At 38.1% G+C, this 15268-nt stretch overlaps 1 protein-coding gene across 1 annotated transcript in view; it reads left to right on the top strand.

The window, feature by feature from the left end:
- cntln (centlein, centrosomal protein) overlaps positions 1-15268 on the top strand; it is a 465635-nt gene that overhangs the window by 162414 nt on the left and 287953 nt on the right. The gene's annotated exons all lie outside the window — the stretch shown is intronic.

The following is a 15268-nucleotide window of genomic DNA, read 5'->3' as shown; positions in this document are numbered from 1 at the left end:
ATTCTGATTCAGTTTCTGATTCTGTCCTTCCATGTTTTTCCACCATCCAATCCTGTTATGATATGGATTGCTTTTAGCACAGTCACCCATTCTTATTATCACATTAAATGGGTTTCATTCAATACCATTCACCCATTTCCTCTTACTCTTAGCTCTTATTACCATTTATTCAGCTTGTCTTTCATGCTGGCCTGCTATTCGTAATCTCCATGTTTATCTACTCCCTTCATGATGTGGGCTGTTTGTCTCTTTCTCGCTGCCTGTCTGTCTGCGGTCTATCGCCACATATCTGCTCAACTCTTCACCCATCCCCTTGTCACCCCAACAAAAACCTTTGGCTTCAGCATAAATACCACTTTTTCCTCTGCTTTCCTTCCACAGATGCTGCCAGGCCTGCTAAGTTTCTCCAGTAATTTCTGGGGGTTTTTTTTGCACTTTACAAATTATCTTGCTGTCAATTGTTTTGGGTTTTCTCGTCTTCTGTAACTTTGTGCTTGTCTCCCACTTTGTGCTCTATTCTTGACTCTCTTTTGCTCTCCCTTCGTCCTGGCAGTTTGGGGGCTATGGGAGTCTTAACTGAGCCAGATAAAACAACAATGTACATTGAATTCAATCAAGTGTCGAATTAAGATACAGTAGATGTTGACGGATAAGGTGACCTTTGAAACATTTCCAAATCAGTCACAATAATTGGGTTCAACTTAAATGCTGAGTATAGAAGTGAATTTTCAATCTGTGTGGTTGCCATTTTTCTGTTCTGGTTTGTGCGGTTAATCTTAGCCTCCTGTGCGTCTTTTCCTCACAGCCTTTAAGCCTTTATTACCTGTTTGAATCCCTTGTGCCCAGTTATAAGGTACCTAAAGTAAAATATCCATTTGTGAGTTGTGAAATTGAGGGTGACTACTAATGTAAATCTAACTTGACATGGCTATAAAAAGATGTCAACTTATGTGTCAAGTTAATGCAAAACCATGAATTTTGGGATCAAAAATAATAGGTTGTCTTATGTGTTGGGTCAACACATCGATTGTAATTTATGGTAATTACCCGTCACTCATTACATTAGGAGTGGGGGGAAACAGAAAAATTGGTTCCTGGTGTTTATTCCATATTTTTTGAGGATGCTTACTTTATGTGAATGGGAATTCTTTGGAAGATAATCAAGTATGTTGAGTGTGTCCCTGGTTGTTTGAAGTGTTTTCTCATGGGGTGCTTTATTGAACATGCCCTTTGAACCAATAAACATCATTTTCTTTGCATAAATTAGATCATTCGACAGCATCCTGTCTTTTTCACTAGATGTCTGAAATTCCCTGTGCTGCACATTTCCTGCCAGCGATGGTTTCTATGACTTGAGTCTTGTTTGCTGCATGTATTATGGCAAGTACTCACCTAAAATGGCTGCTGTTTTCATTTGACTAGGTTGAGGAAGGTGATGAAACCATTGGTAAAGAAGGATCACTATGACCCAAAAGTAATATCATTCTAAAAAGCAGTGGAACTTAGATTGGTATCTACTGATACATTCACACCTTTCTGGGAGTTACACATTTGGATGAAATTTGCCTGCTGGTCATCCAGCTTGACAGAAAAAATGATAACAGGCACTGGAATTCAAATAAAATGGGGAAAAAGAAACATGAATTGTCATTTGGTCTTCCAGAACTTGAGTATTGCTAAAAAAAACACAATTTATTGAAGATGTTTACTTTGCACTCAGACAGATCTACAGCGTAGAAAAAGCCCCCTTATCCTTTGCAGTCTGTACCAATCAAAACAACCTAAATATTCTAATCAAATTTTCTAGCACTTTTGGCCGATTGCTTTGTCTGTCTTAACATTGCAAGTGCACAACTAAATACTTATTGAATGTTATAACGACTACATGGAGAGACTAGGTAGAGAGAAACATTTATAGTATATGAGAGGAGAATGCTGATCGTTGGAAGATAAGATGGTAGAAATGTTGCCATGGAGAATGGACCAGGTAACGATAACTGATAGTTTGACTCTCAGACTTTGTTTACAATTTACACCAAGCAGATTGACTTTAATTGGTCAAAGCGTTGCCTTAAACAATGAACCAAAGAATGGCTGTCAACTATTTTGTTGGTTTGAAATAAAGAGTGTGTGTCTGTATTTTTTCTGACTATCAAGTATTAATGTGTATTAAAGTGTGTAGCCTCCAGTACCTGCAAGTATGCCACGCTGCCAGAGAATTGGCCTTATCTGCACCCTTGTAAATAAAGCCTGAGCCAGCCTGCAGGATACTGGGGGATGGTCAGGTCATGTCTCACTGTATATTGTGCAAATTTATGAATGACCTTAAAGTCATCACTGTTTGTCCTGAAAATTACCCAGTCTATCTTAGATGATCTCAGAAGTTTGAGGAACAGGTGAAGCTTGCTGTTTCATGTTGCTACAATGCAGTATCAACATGTCTCATGTTTGCCACTAACAGCATAGTGTCGTCATCAAGCCTAAAGACATTGTTTATTATACAAATGAGTAATGTAATATGAACCAAACCAAAACAGAATTTGCTGGAGAATTTCAGGAAGCCTGACAGAATCTGTGAAGAAGAAAAAGTTAACATGTAAGGTCCTGTGACTTTTCTTCAGGACTATAAACCGATAAGAAAAGGTGGTTCTGATACTGATTACAAGATGTGGGGAATAAAATGAGTGAGTAGATAAGTAGAGACAGAGCCTCGAGGGAGAAAACAAAGGGTACGTATAAGTCTTGCATTTAAATACAGCTTGTCAATTAATAATTAGTCATTATAAACTGGTGCATTTTCCCTCTACACCTTTACCATCAGAACCCACTTGCCAATCAATTGGCATTCTCTTCTGATAGAATATGTGTTATTTTCTCTTTACAATGGTATTTGTTATTGCATTGTCCTGATAGTGCAAGACAAAATCTTTCAACAAAATTTCTTTTTCAGCACCAAGTTTTCTATAACTTTGATGTACGTTCCCAATGAAAGAAATAACTTGTGCCAACAATCATTCTCCAAGAATTCAAGAGCCATCAACTTTGCCACTGTGGCTGAACATGAGTTAACAAGTAAACAACTGGCCTCAGATTTATCATCTAACACCTCCAATACTTGTGACATTTTTTTTCAAACAGTGTAAACTGTTCTTCCTGTTCATACCAAATACTTTCTCCTTTCGCATACGTTATATTTTGCAAGAGCCATGTCTTTTTATTCTTGTATTTTTACAAATTTTGGACTGCACGGAGGAAACTGTTTTTAAAAACTGGAATTTGTCAGGATGTCTGGATAACCTTACAGCAAGGATTTTGATACATTTGTAAACGCTGTTTTTTAAGGCCATAAGATAATAAGTAGGAGCAGAAATTAGGCCATTCAATCATGGCTGGTAAGATCCTCAACCCCATTCTTCTACTTTCTCCCCATAACCCTTGATCCCTTTGATAATCAAGAACCTATCTATCTCGGTCTTAAATGTACTCAATGACCTGGCCTCCCCAGCATTCTGTGGCAGTGAATGCCATAGATTCACCACTCTCTGGCCGAATAAATTTCTCATTATCTTTGTTCTAAAAGGTCTTCACTTTACTCTAAGGCTGTGCCCTTGGGTCCTAGACAGTCCAACCAATGGAAGCATCTTCCCAAAATCCACTTTGTGCAGACCATTCAGTATTCTGAAAGTTTCAATTAGATCCCCCCCATATCCTTCTAAACTCCAATGAGTATAGTCCCAGAGTCCGTAAACCTTCTGAAAGAGAGGAAGGGTGGACTAGTAAGTTTGCAGACAATACAAAGGTGTGTTGTGTTGTGGACAGTGCAGAGGGCTGTTCTAAGTTACAGAAGGACATTGATAGCATGCAGAGTTGGGCTGAAAAATGGCAGATGGAGTTTAACCCTGAAAAGTGAGGTGATTCAATTTGGAAGGAAAAACTTGAAGCAGGGTTAATGGAAAGATTCTTGGCAGTGTGGAGGAGCAGGGGGATCTTGGGGTTACTGTTCTATGTTTTATGTTCCTTCATCTAGATCATTAATGTACAAAGTGAAAAGTTGTGGTCCCGGCACTGACCCTTTGGAATACCACTTTTCACCTGCTGCCATCCTGAGAAAGACCTCTTTATTCTCACTCTCTGCTTCCTGCAAGACAGCCAATCTTTTCTCCATGCCAGCACCTTGCCTGTAACACTGTAGGCCCTTATCTTACTCAGAAACATCCTGTGTGGCATCTTATTGAAGGCCTTCTTGAAGCCCAAGTAGATAACATCCATTGGCTTTCCTTGGTCTACCCTGGTCATTACTTCCTCAAAGAATTCTAGCAGATTTGTCAGGCATGACCTCCCCTTGATGAAACCATACTGACTTTTCCCTATTTTCCTATACACTTGCAAAAATTCAAAAATCTCATCCTTTACAATGGACTCCAAAATCTTATGCACTATGGAGCTTAGGCTAATCGGCCTGTAATTTTCCGTCCTTAGCGTTCCTCCTTTTTTAAACAACGGTGTCACATTAGTGATTTTCCAGTTCTCTGGGATCCTGCCTGACTCTAGTGATTCCTGAAAGATCACCACTAATGCTTCCACTATCTCTTCAGCTAGAACTCTGGGGTGTAATCCATCTGGTTCAGATAATTTTTCCATCTTCAGACCAATCAGTTTTACTAGCACCTTGTCCTTGGTGATGACCACCATACTCAGCTCTGTCCTCTGACCCTTGAATTTTTGAGATATTACTCGTGTCTCCCACTGTGAAGACTGGCGCAAAGTAATTATTCAGTTCCTCAGCTATTTCCTTATTCCTCAGTACTATCTCTCTGCCATCATTTTCCAGTGGTCAGATGATCACTTTTGCCTCTCTTTTGCCCTTTATATACCTAAAGAAACTCTTACAGTCTTCGTTTATATTGCTGGCTTGCTTACCTGCATACTTAATCTTCTCCCTCCTTATTTCTTTGTTGTTTGTTTGTGTGGCAATATGTTCCTACAAGGTGCAGGCAGTCAGGAGCCAAAGATTTGTTTGCAAGTGAATCTGATTAGCTTTCTGCAAACTGAACAGTTTGGAACTGGAAACAATTTACAGAAACACAGGCACACAGAGAGAAAGAAAGACCTCGCAGGGTGTGCTGTTGTCTTCCCCAGGCAGAAGCTTTCTATTGTTTGCAGTAAAAAATTCATTTTGAACTTTTTACCAGTTCAAAATCAATTACCTTTTCTGTAGCAGTTTCTGGGAACCGTAATTTTTGAATTGAGATATTTTCCAAATAGAACAGTCGACCTGTGCTTCTTACAAACCAGTGTAAGTTCCAGAGGAAGGTAAGGAAGAAGACAGCCTGGTAGGCTGATGTAGGATCATCTCAACATTATAATTGGGAATCAAAGAACACTGAACTGACTTTTCAGTTTATATTTGTACCTCTGGCAATAATCTTGTTTCCCTAAGTGTTTGTCAGTGTCTTTGCATTGAAGGGGCTAATTTATATGGATATTAGAGTTTTGGTTATGATCTATGATAATAGTTTATAGCTGTTTGTGTGTACTTACGGTGTTATTACTTGTAATCATTTTTTTTTAAGTTCAGAAGCCTAGCCCGTTGATTTCTATCAGCATCGGTCTGTAGGGTAGATAAATTGTGATATCGTGTACCTTTAAAAAAATGTTCAACATTAAGAATGACTCCAGGAATAGTGGGTCTCAGTTTATGGCACAACACCCCAGTGGGTTGTAACAGTATGTTTATGTTGCATTTTTATTGTTCTTCTGATTTAGTAGGGAACAAAGTTCCTCTTTCTTGTACCTTGCAATTTGGTTCTTTCATTTTAAGCTAATTATTACATTTTAATTGAAGCATGAAAGCTGTATATTAGAAAGGAAATTAAAAAAAAACATGTTTTGTATAACCTAAATAGCGTTGGAAAGAGATGACCTGATTTTCCTGTTTTCACCTGGTCATATCAGTAAACAAGTGGCTTTTTTGAACATTGAACATTGAATCAATTTTCAGCCCGTGGGCACAATAATTTTTTTGAGCCTTACTTGTCCTAGGAAGAAATCCAGTGTTTTACCTCAGAAGTCCAGATGCCTCTCTGTGGGCAGATATGTTTGATGAGTGATGTGGCACAAGTCGTGAAATGTATAATATCTATGTAGATCGTGGACATTTAGAATGTGAATGAAATGTATCTCTTTTTGATTACAAATAGAATGTAAAAATCACTTTTTAAAATATGCATCTACTATTGGATCTTCTTCTGGTTAACCAACTGTTTTTGTATGCTGCTTGAGTATTTTCCTCTGGACTGTGTATTAATGCAGCAAGGGTTTTGAAAGGAAAGTCAAAGAGTAAAAGGCAATATGCTCAGTAGATCATTAGACTTGGTGGTTCTTTCTAATATCTGGGGCTTATTTATTTGATTTAAATTTATTCCTAAATGGTCAGTGTTTCACATCTGCACTTGCCAACCATAAGTCTTCTCACCGAGTGAAATAAATGGGAAAATCACTGGAACAAAAGCACAGAAAAATAGAAAATCTTGTGATTCTATCTCTGGCCCCATTTACTCTGCCTGTATATTTAGATTGATGTCTTGGAACTAGTACATTGATTAAGAGTTTTACATTTTAATGCCTGTGATGATCCTTTGGAAGGTGTCATAGAATCAATCCACCTGGAAAATCTCACGATTTGAAGAAAGATGCATTCAGGTCAGGTCCTTACTAGCCTAGAATGAGACCATATGCATTAGGATGAGGCAGTTGCAGAATAGATTGCGTTGATTAACCTAATATGTTTTTCAACCCGTTAGTGTGTACAGCACAGATTGAGGTACAGATTGAATGTTATTCAACAAATTAAGGTCCCTAAGACATCAGAAGGGTAACAAATTAGCATTTAGGGCATGCTAAAGATGTTGGGCTTAAAAACTTGTCAGACCCTTCAGGGGGATCTCCATTTGGGTATTGAAGCAGACATAGGAGCCTAGCCTAGTGATATATCTTATTTATGGCTTCTGTATGTTTTCGAAGAACTCCACCTATCTGCGTTCTTCAAGAAACGCTGGAGTGCATGTACTCGGTGAGAAAATATAGACCTTGCAGCAACTTTGCTTGTCTGAGAAAAGCACTTAAAAATCTTCAGAAATCCACAGTATAAATTATGAGAACTTCAAGGACTTCCCAAAAGTTGCTTTCAGAACTGAGTGTTATTTTCAAGCGTGCAAGATATTAGTTTATCCTTACCTGCAATGTATTGTAAATTACTAATTGCAATATTACAGGAAGAATATTGTAGAATCGGACAAGATGTGGTCATATGACTGATATTTGTCAATGGCTTTTTGAGCTTGTGGAAAAATGTAATCTTGCTTGAACTCTGGAAGACGCAGAGAATGTTATTGAGGTATTATAGAATTGAAGGAAATAGGTGAGCTTAGCTTTACATTTTATATTCTGACCTTGAATTTTTACCATGGTCTTAAGGAATGGGCACAAGTTGAAGATTTGAAAGAGTGAATTGAATGTGCAGTTTGTATTAAACAATTCTACGTACAGGTGGTAAATGTTTGACATGCGATTCCAAAGGAAGTATTGGTGTAGAAGTAAGCTTGGATTCTTAGGATTGTCCAGAGTCGAATCACAGCCTGATCTGTTGGTAAGAAGGCTTTTTCAGGTAAATTCAAAGATGCTGCTGAGCTCAAGCAGAACCTCATCTATGGTAGCTGGACAGTTACTTGTTAACTTGGAGAAGTGCCACTTGGAATCTTTCCAGGATCTTGCCTTTATAAGATTCACACTTCAGACAGTACTCGTGTGTGAATACTGTTGCCAAAAGGGCAAAATTATGAAATTCAGAAACAGCTGGTTGATATTCTGTGTGAACAACATTGTTGCAGCAAAAGTTCGAGACCACTGGGGTTTTAAAATTAACTCAGTGCCTACTGGGACTTCTAAATTCCACATTTCAAAAATCAGTAACCAAGAGGAATGCTTTTTAAAATATTTGAATTTTGTGCACAATATGTGGGATGCCAGTGTAAAAGAATCAGTCTCTCTTTTTCAGGAACCTAGTATTGACAGTAAGCAAATCCATATCAGCTATAGTTTAGTGAGATGTAGAATAATGTTGGTCCTTTACTGCTCCAACTTTGTATCTCTGCTGTATCCTCAAATGACAACACCCCGCTACACTGTTGTTACTGTGATAGATATCATTTTTCATATGATAAAAAGACTCCAATGTCTATGAGATTTTCTCTGTCAGTTTAATTTGCTTGCCGCTGACTGTGCAGCTCCCAACTAATTGATTGCATGCTTCAAACATTCATTGTTAATATCTAGGTAAATAAAGCCATTGTGAATATTCTTTCTTCTTGGATAATTTTATTTGAAAGGATATGTAAAATTCAACAGCTCTTGTTTGGTGAGTGAGGAATGGCTGATCTATTCAGATCTTAGAACAGCTAATTTTTTTTTCCCTAAGTTGAAGACAAAATGAATCATTTGTGAGGTTGCTAATGCTTCAGGAGGTGAGAGCCTTTGGCAGCAGGCAATCTATGTTTCAAATTCCACAGATGAATGACTGTTTTATTTAATTATGAAACATACCATTTTGATTTTAACTCATTTTCATGAGGGATGTGATTTACACTTGGCCTGTAGTGGGGTTTTTTTGCCAGGCATTTGTTTGGTTTGGGCATGAATGCTGTGCAATTCACACTTTGAAACAATCATATTATTGTCACAATCTATTGTGATTTTATTATTTTTATTATTTTAGAATTTATTATTGTATTCCGAAAGTTAAATCTTTGAATGCTTGAAATTTCATGTTGATCCTTTGCTAATGTGAATTATTTTATTTTTGATGAATTTACTTGTTGGTGAAATATAACATGACTGATTTGTGTAATTTCTGGTGAAATAATTCAGTGAAAATGGCACTTTCTGTACTATTCCTATGCATTTCCAGATATCTTGCATTTCAGTCAGAATTTACTTTGAAGTGAATGAAAGCTCACTCACACAATAGTGCCTGGCACTCAACCTGTAGTCTATTTCCAATAATCTGAAAACAATGTTTACACTTTACCATTCCCTACGTTCTCATTCTGTGGCTCTGCAAAAGGATGTATGGATTTGGTAATAATTTCAAAGTAGTACTGTATTAATGTCTCCAAGGCCTCTAGAGATTGAAATTGTTTAAAGATTTTTGATTAAGGAGTTGGTGTGGATAGCAAGCACTGGCGTGATGGCTCATTGTTTTGTATTGCTGCCACACAGCACCAGGGACCCAGGTTAGATTCCAGCCTTGGGTGACTGCCTGTGTGGAGTTGAATGTTCTTCCTGTGTCTGTGTAGATTTCCTCTGAGTGCACTGGTTTCCTCCTACAGTCCAAAGATGTGCAGGCTGGGTGGATTAGCCATGGTAAATGTGGGTTTATGGGATACATTAGGGGGCTGGGTGTGGGTGGGATGCTCTTTGGAGGCTTATTGCGTATTTGATGGGCCGAATGGCCTCCTTCTGCACCGTATGGATTCTCAATTCTGTGATGTATCTGTAAAGCTGAACTGGATTTCAACACTGTATTTTGTTTAGTGGTCAAAATGGTTAAAATCTGAAACTAGTCTTGCTAGAATGTTAAATTATTTAAATTTTAGGGCCTTACTGCTCAGAAATTTGGCATACTAATTCAGATTCTGATGTAATGTTTGATTGGTGTAGGAGGAAAACTTGCATTGTGAACGATGTGGCAAATTTATAGGACGGGCACGGCTAACTGGAAGTGACACAGTAGGGTGACACAAATTCTGCAAGCCTTTTGAAAGCCTCAAAGACGTCCGTCTTTTAGTAGCCTTTGCCATGGTTACAAGAGGAGTGAATTGAGATAAGCAGGATAGAATTAAAGGGAAAGGATGTCCCTGCTTGTATTAATAGATCAAACAAACACTGATGCTCTATTATACTGAAGCGACTGTGCTATGATTACTGAATCAAAATCAGCCTATGTGGCACCCTATATCAAAAGTGTCTATTGTTGTGTTCCTAGCATATGGCAGAAACAGATTTCATGTTTCAGCTATGTTCATTGTCCTTGCCAGTCATATGGTGCATGTTAGCAATGTACGTCCTTGTGGCAGATGGCACAACCAAACATTACACTCGTAATACATGCCTTTTGCAGACAGTTAGCCAAACCTTTGCCTTTTGGGTGCAACGATGGTGGATGCAGCTAATAAACCTGTGGCTTATGATCACCCTTGCATGACTACCTCACGTAGTACCACAGAAAGATTGACTAGTTGTAATTGACTGTTTGTTTCTGAGGAACCATAGTCAGGTTTTCACATATATCTGTCCCTTTGGACCTGCTGTCACAAGCTGTTTTAGGAGTTACAGTTTCTGTACACACTAATCAGCTGCTGAAGCATGTTATGCTCACTGTCTACTGTACATGCAAGAATGTAGGCACTAGTGATGGGGACAATTGTCACTTGTACATGTAGACCTGTTTGACATTCTTTTTGGTGGTTCACTTTTCCTTCCAAGCCTGCCAAATATTGAGACTCTCTTTAGGAAAGTAATGGTGCTTGACTGAACAAACTCAAATCAATTTGCACAAAGAGTGACAGCTGGAAACTGTTTCATTGATCAACACATTGCATTACATAATGCCTCACTACCTAGGAGAGCCCATCTCTGAGTTTGTTTTGGAATGTAACAGACCTGGCATAAGTATGTGGATAAGACAGTAGAGGAGGTTCAGTTTCGTGCTTCGTTGGCAAATATTAGGCTCAGGTGAAAGGAGAATTGAAAAAAAAAGGAGAAATCAGAGTGTACTAAATGTGGAGATGATCAAGGGATGGCAGTTGGAAGAAGATTGTTCGGGAAAGCCAGCTGAGTAGATATTCTTACTTTTCAGCACTTACCTGTCAACTTCATCGAGTAGAGTGATGATTACACAAAGATTTGCACATTGTATTTTTATTTTCTTAATTTACCTACCTTTCCCTTCCTTCCAGATCTTCTTTTACTTTCTTTACAGTCCAATTTATTGCAGTTAACAATATACTGTGCTTTGAAAAGTTTGTGCAGCAGCCAGGAACAATCAGTTGCAGCACTCTGATGATTCAATGTTGTGCCACTGTGGTTGGCTAGTGAACAAAAAACAAAATTAAAAGGTTTTGATTTTCTGACATGCACTGATATATATCAGAGTTTCCAGTACACGAAATGAATACAGCTGTAAGTTATTTGAGGCCTCATTTGCTTAAAAACAATACCAAATACCTTGTATAAAGAGTAGGGCAATCACAGTTACTGACTGAATTCATCTCAGGCACTTAAAATGACTGGATTTTGGATTGTCACTGATTACACCTAATGTTAAAATACCCATAACTTTTCTGTTTATGTTGTGAGCTATATTTCTATAAAGGCTATATTTCTATAACGTTTGTATTTGCTGGTCTCTGAAGAAAATGTGAAATTAAGCATTTAACATTAGCTTGGGTAGTGACTGCCTTCAATTCGTATATGGAAATTTTTGAGTTTCATTTCAAATTACAAATAGCAGTCGGATGAAGTACCAATAAATTGAAGGGGCACAGGATGGTGAAGGGCAGAATCACTGCCCTCCAACGGACTATTTCATGTTGTTTTCTTTTAAACAGGTTTTTATTGGGCTCGAAGAAATGTAAAGGACTGAAAAGCTTCGCAAATATTTTTTAGGTGGCTGCTCTCATTGACACAAACTTGAGACTGAGCTGATTTTATGCTTTGGCCATGTTATGAGCCAACGTCAGGAAAGTTTAAAAAAATGGTAATAACCTAATTGACATGTGCTATGTCAATTCTGTATTGCAGCTAGGTTTTAGGGTTAGAAGTCCTGCAAATAATTTACAGCTGATTGAAGCTCATGGTGGTATTTGTTCTAATCCATTGGTGCCAGCAAGCTAGGATAAAGAGACACAATCATCAAGCTGTCCAAGCAGCTCTGACTATTGGTTAAAAAATAATTTTTCACAGTTGATCAAACCAAAATCAAAAACATAGTATTAAAAATGGTATCAAAAGACTACTCCCCCTTAAGAACATCATTCTGTGAAGAGTTTACTGTTAACTGACTCAAAATATGTTTACAAGGCAAATGGCAGCCATCTTCATGAAATTGAGGTCAGCACTAATATTCATAGAATCATAGAACTCCTACAGCATGGAAGCAGAGCAATTGGCCCATTGTGTCCACGCCAACCCTCTGAAGACCATTCCATCGAGATCCACCCCTTTATTCAGTCCCTATAATCCTGCATTTCCATGGCTAACTCACCTAGCTTGCACATTCCTGGACACAGTGGGCAATTTTGCATGGCAAAGCCACCTAACCTGCACATCTTTGGATATTAAACGCAGTGTTTAAAAATAAATGCTGTGTTCCCTCTTGAGGCAGAAATTTTCCAGGGCATTTCTGGACCAACAATGGGGCCAGCTGGGTAATTGAGAGGCAAAGGCATCTGACCAGAAATGGGCTCAAAAGTCGAGACTTACAATTTTCTCTTAGATCTCCGTTATTGAGACACACCTCAATGAATCTACTGTTTGGTGTATAGTTTGTAGCATATAGGAGACAGAACTATACTAGAATTTTAAAAATATGTTTACTCATGCAAAACAATTGTGTCTTGTTATGTGAAAATAACAAATTTTCTATTTTCTGAGTATTCTGTACAGAAAGATTTTTGAAGTTCCTCACAACAACTTTGAATTTGGATCATTGTAGATCATACCGGATCTTATTGCTCTCTTTTGTGGTTTACTTTGTTCAGAAAATGAAGTTCTCAAAGGAACAGTGAAAGCTTTGCTTGTTGTCTTGTACTTGTATGTTGTTGATTACTCCTGCGTGATATTCACAGTACCTGTATTGTAGAAAAGGTCTTGTAAGAAATATATCTGGTAGTAATCCTCAGATGGTTGAACTCTGTGCATTTCCATGAAGTACAGAGTAAGCCTGAACGACCGTATGCTCAGCATCAGTCATGTACAGAATTAGTGAGGGCAATTTTCTGTCAATATGAATGACATTTAGCTATTAATACTTAAATTGTAAAGGAGAGCAGCGCTGTCCAATATGTGTAGCTCATTGAAAATCCAGGTGTGGCTAACTGCATTTTTATTTTATTGTTATAAATAAAACACTGTGGTAGAATTCCTTACCAACCATCAAATTTTAATGCACATTTTCGCAAAGTGTATCTGAATTATATAACTGCTTCTAAAATGGTAAACTGAAAAACAACAAGTATAATTTTTTTTCTAATCACTATGATGACGTTGCTTCTTTGGTTGCTGCGATTTTTTTGAAAAAGTTATGTAATACACTGAACATCAGCATCACAAATGTACAAATGACCTGGGTGAGTTTGGTTACACTCAGCTTGATCAATCAGAAAAACCACTCCAGATCTGCAGGAAATAGCAAGCCCACCCAATAATGAGCAGCTCTAACAGAACCACTAATGTAACATGTGAGCAGTATTCAATCATGTTCTGGAAGGAGAATAGAAGATCACAGATTGAAGAGAGGTTAGGACATGTAGGTCTGGAAGTAGAATGGGAGGTGCAGAAAGGGAGGGGTGTGTGTGTGTGAGAGAGAGAGAGAGAGAGAGAGAGAGCGAGAGACTTCTCTATGTGCATCAACAGCTAGTCCTGCCTATAGAGATAATGGGAACTGCAGATGCTGGAGAATCTGAGATAACAAAGTGTGGAGCTCGATGAACACAGCAGGCCAAGCAGCATCTCAGGAGCACAAAAGCTGATTTTTCGGGCCTAGACCCTTCATCAGAAAAAAGTTTTTCTGATGAAGGTTCTAGGCCCGAAACGTCAGCTTTTGTGCTCCTAAGATGCTGCTTAGCCTGCTGTTGGTTCATCCAGCTCCACACTTAGTCCTGCCTATAATTGCTTTGCAAAGCTGAAGGCTCAATAAATACACTTGAAGAAAAATAAAAATTTCAAAAGGATGACACCCAGTTGCAAGACTAAGCAGAGAAGGATGAATAGATGAAAAAATATGAATATCTCTAGAAAAGGGAAGATTGAGGAATGACCTATTGGAAGCTTTTGAAATTATGAAAGACTGTGATAGAGTGGACACAGAGTGTGTACAAAAACCAGAGGCTATAATATGAAACAGTCACCAAGAAATATGACTGGCAATTTAGAAGAAATGTTTTCACCCAAGGAGTGGTGAGGATGTAGAACTTACGGTCAGAGAAAGTGGCTGAGGTGAGTAGTATAGAGACTACATTATCATATGAAGACGAGAACAGAACGTTATTTGATGGAGATCAGGGGAGGATAAAGTGGAGTAAAAATAGCAAAAAATAATTTCCTGAGCTATATGGTGTGTTTAAGTATGTTGATAAATATGAGCCAGAATTCAAAACATTGGTTCAATGTAAAGAGAGTAATATTTTACACTGCATGGTTGAAGATAATTGTTCAGTAAATATGTACGTATGCAGTCCAATTATCTCTATTGTGTGAAAGGCATTTTCAGCTGAACTGTATACTTGTGGCTAAAATACTGTTGCTGTAGACACACCCATCCCTTTCTGCACCTCCCATTCTACTTCCAGACCTACATGTCCTAACCTCTCTTCAATCTGTGATCTTCTATTCTCCTTCCAGAACATGATTGAATACTGCTCACATGATATAATCAGCCTTATATTGGTAAAGACTAAAGTGAAGTGTATAGCCTCTTATTTATGTCCAGACTATTACCTCGAGTCATAAAGCATCTTCATTAAGTGAAGTTTCTAGATTACTACTTCTGCCAGGAAAACAGAAACATTTTGAAATATGACACATTGATGTGAAATTTCTGATATTTTGCAGAAGGAAATATACTGGTCTGTATTTCTATGGACATCATTGTGTCTGTTTTGTTGTCATTGTATTCACATTTATTTGGACCTATTCTCAAGGGTACCAGATGCCCCCCCTAGCCTTGCAGGTGAAAACATTTCAAAAGGCAGGAGGGAATCCAGTTTCCCACTTGTTCGCTATTATCCTATCATATCCATATTTAGACCCTCATAGGGCAATTAGAACAGCCTGTATAGCCTATTTGTAATGAGCCTTTCTGCATTTCTGTATCTATAACCCATGAGCCTTCCCTGATGGGAGATCATTATTCTGGAAGAAACACTGTAAATGTAAATGAATATACTCATTAGTGAGTTGCAGAGAAGTCTTTAGTGCTAACATTGTTATA

The sequence above is a fragment of the Stegostoma tigrinum genome, chromosome 3 (assembly GCF_030684315.1).
Source record: "Stegostoma tigrinum isolate sSteTig4 chromosome 3, sSteTig4.hap1, whole genome shotgun sequence".
Lineage (NCBI taxonomy): Eukaryota > Metazoa > Chordata > Chondrichthyes > Orectolobiformes > Stegostomatidae > Stegostoma > Stegostoma tigrinum.
The sequence above is the reverse complement of the archived record's forward strand: the minus strand, read 5'-3'. Positions and strand labels throughout refer to the sequence as shown.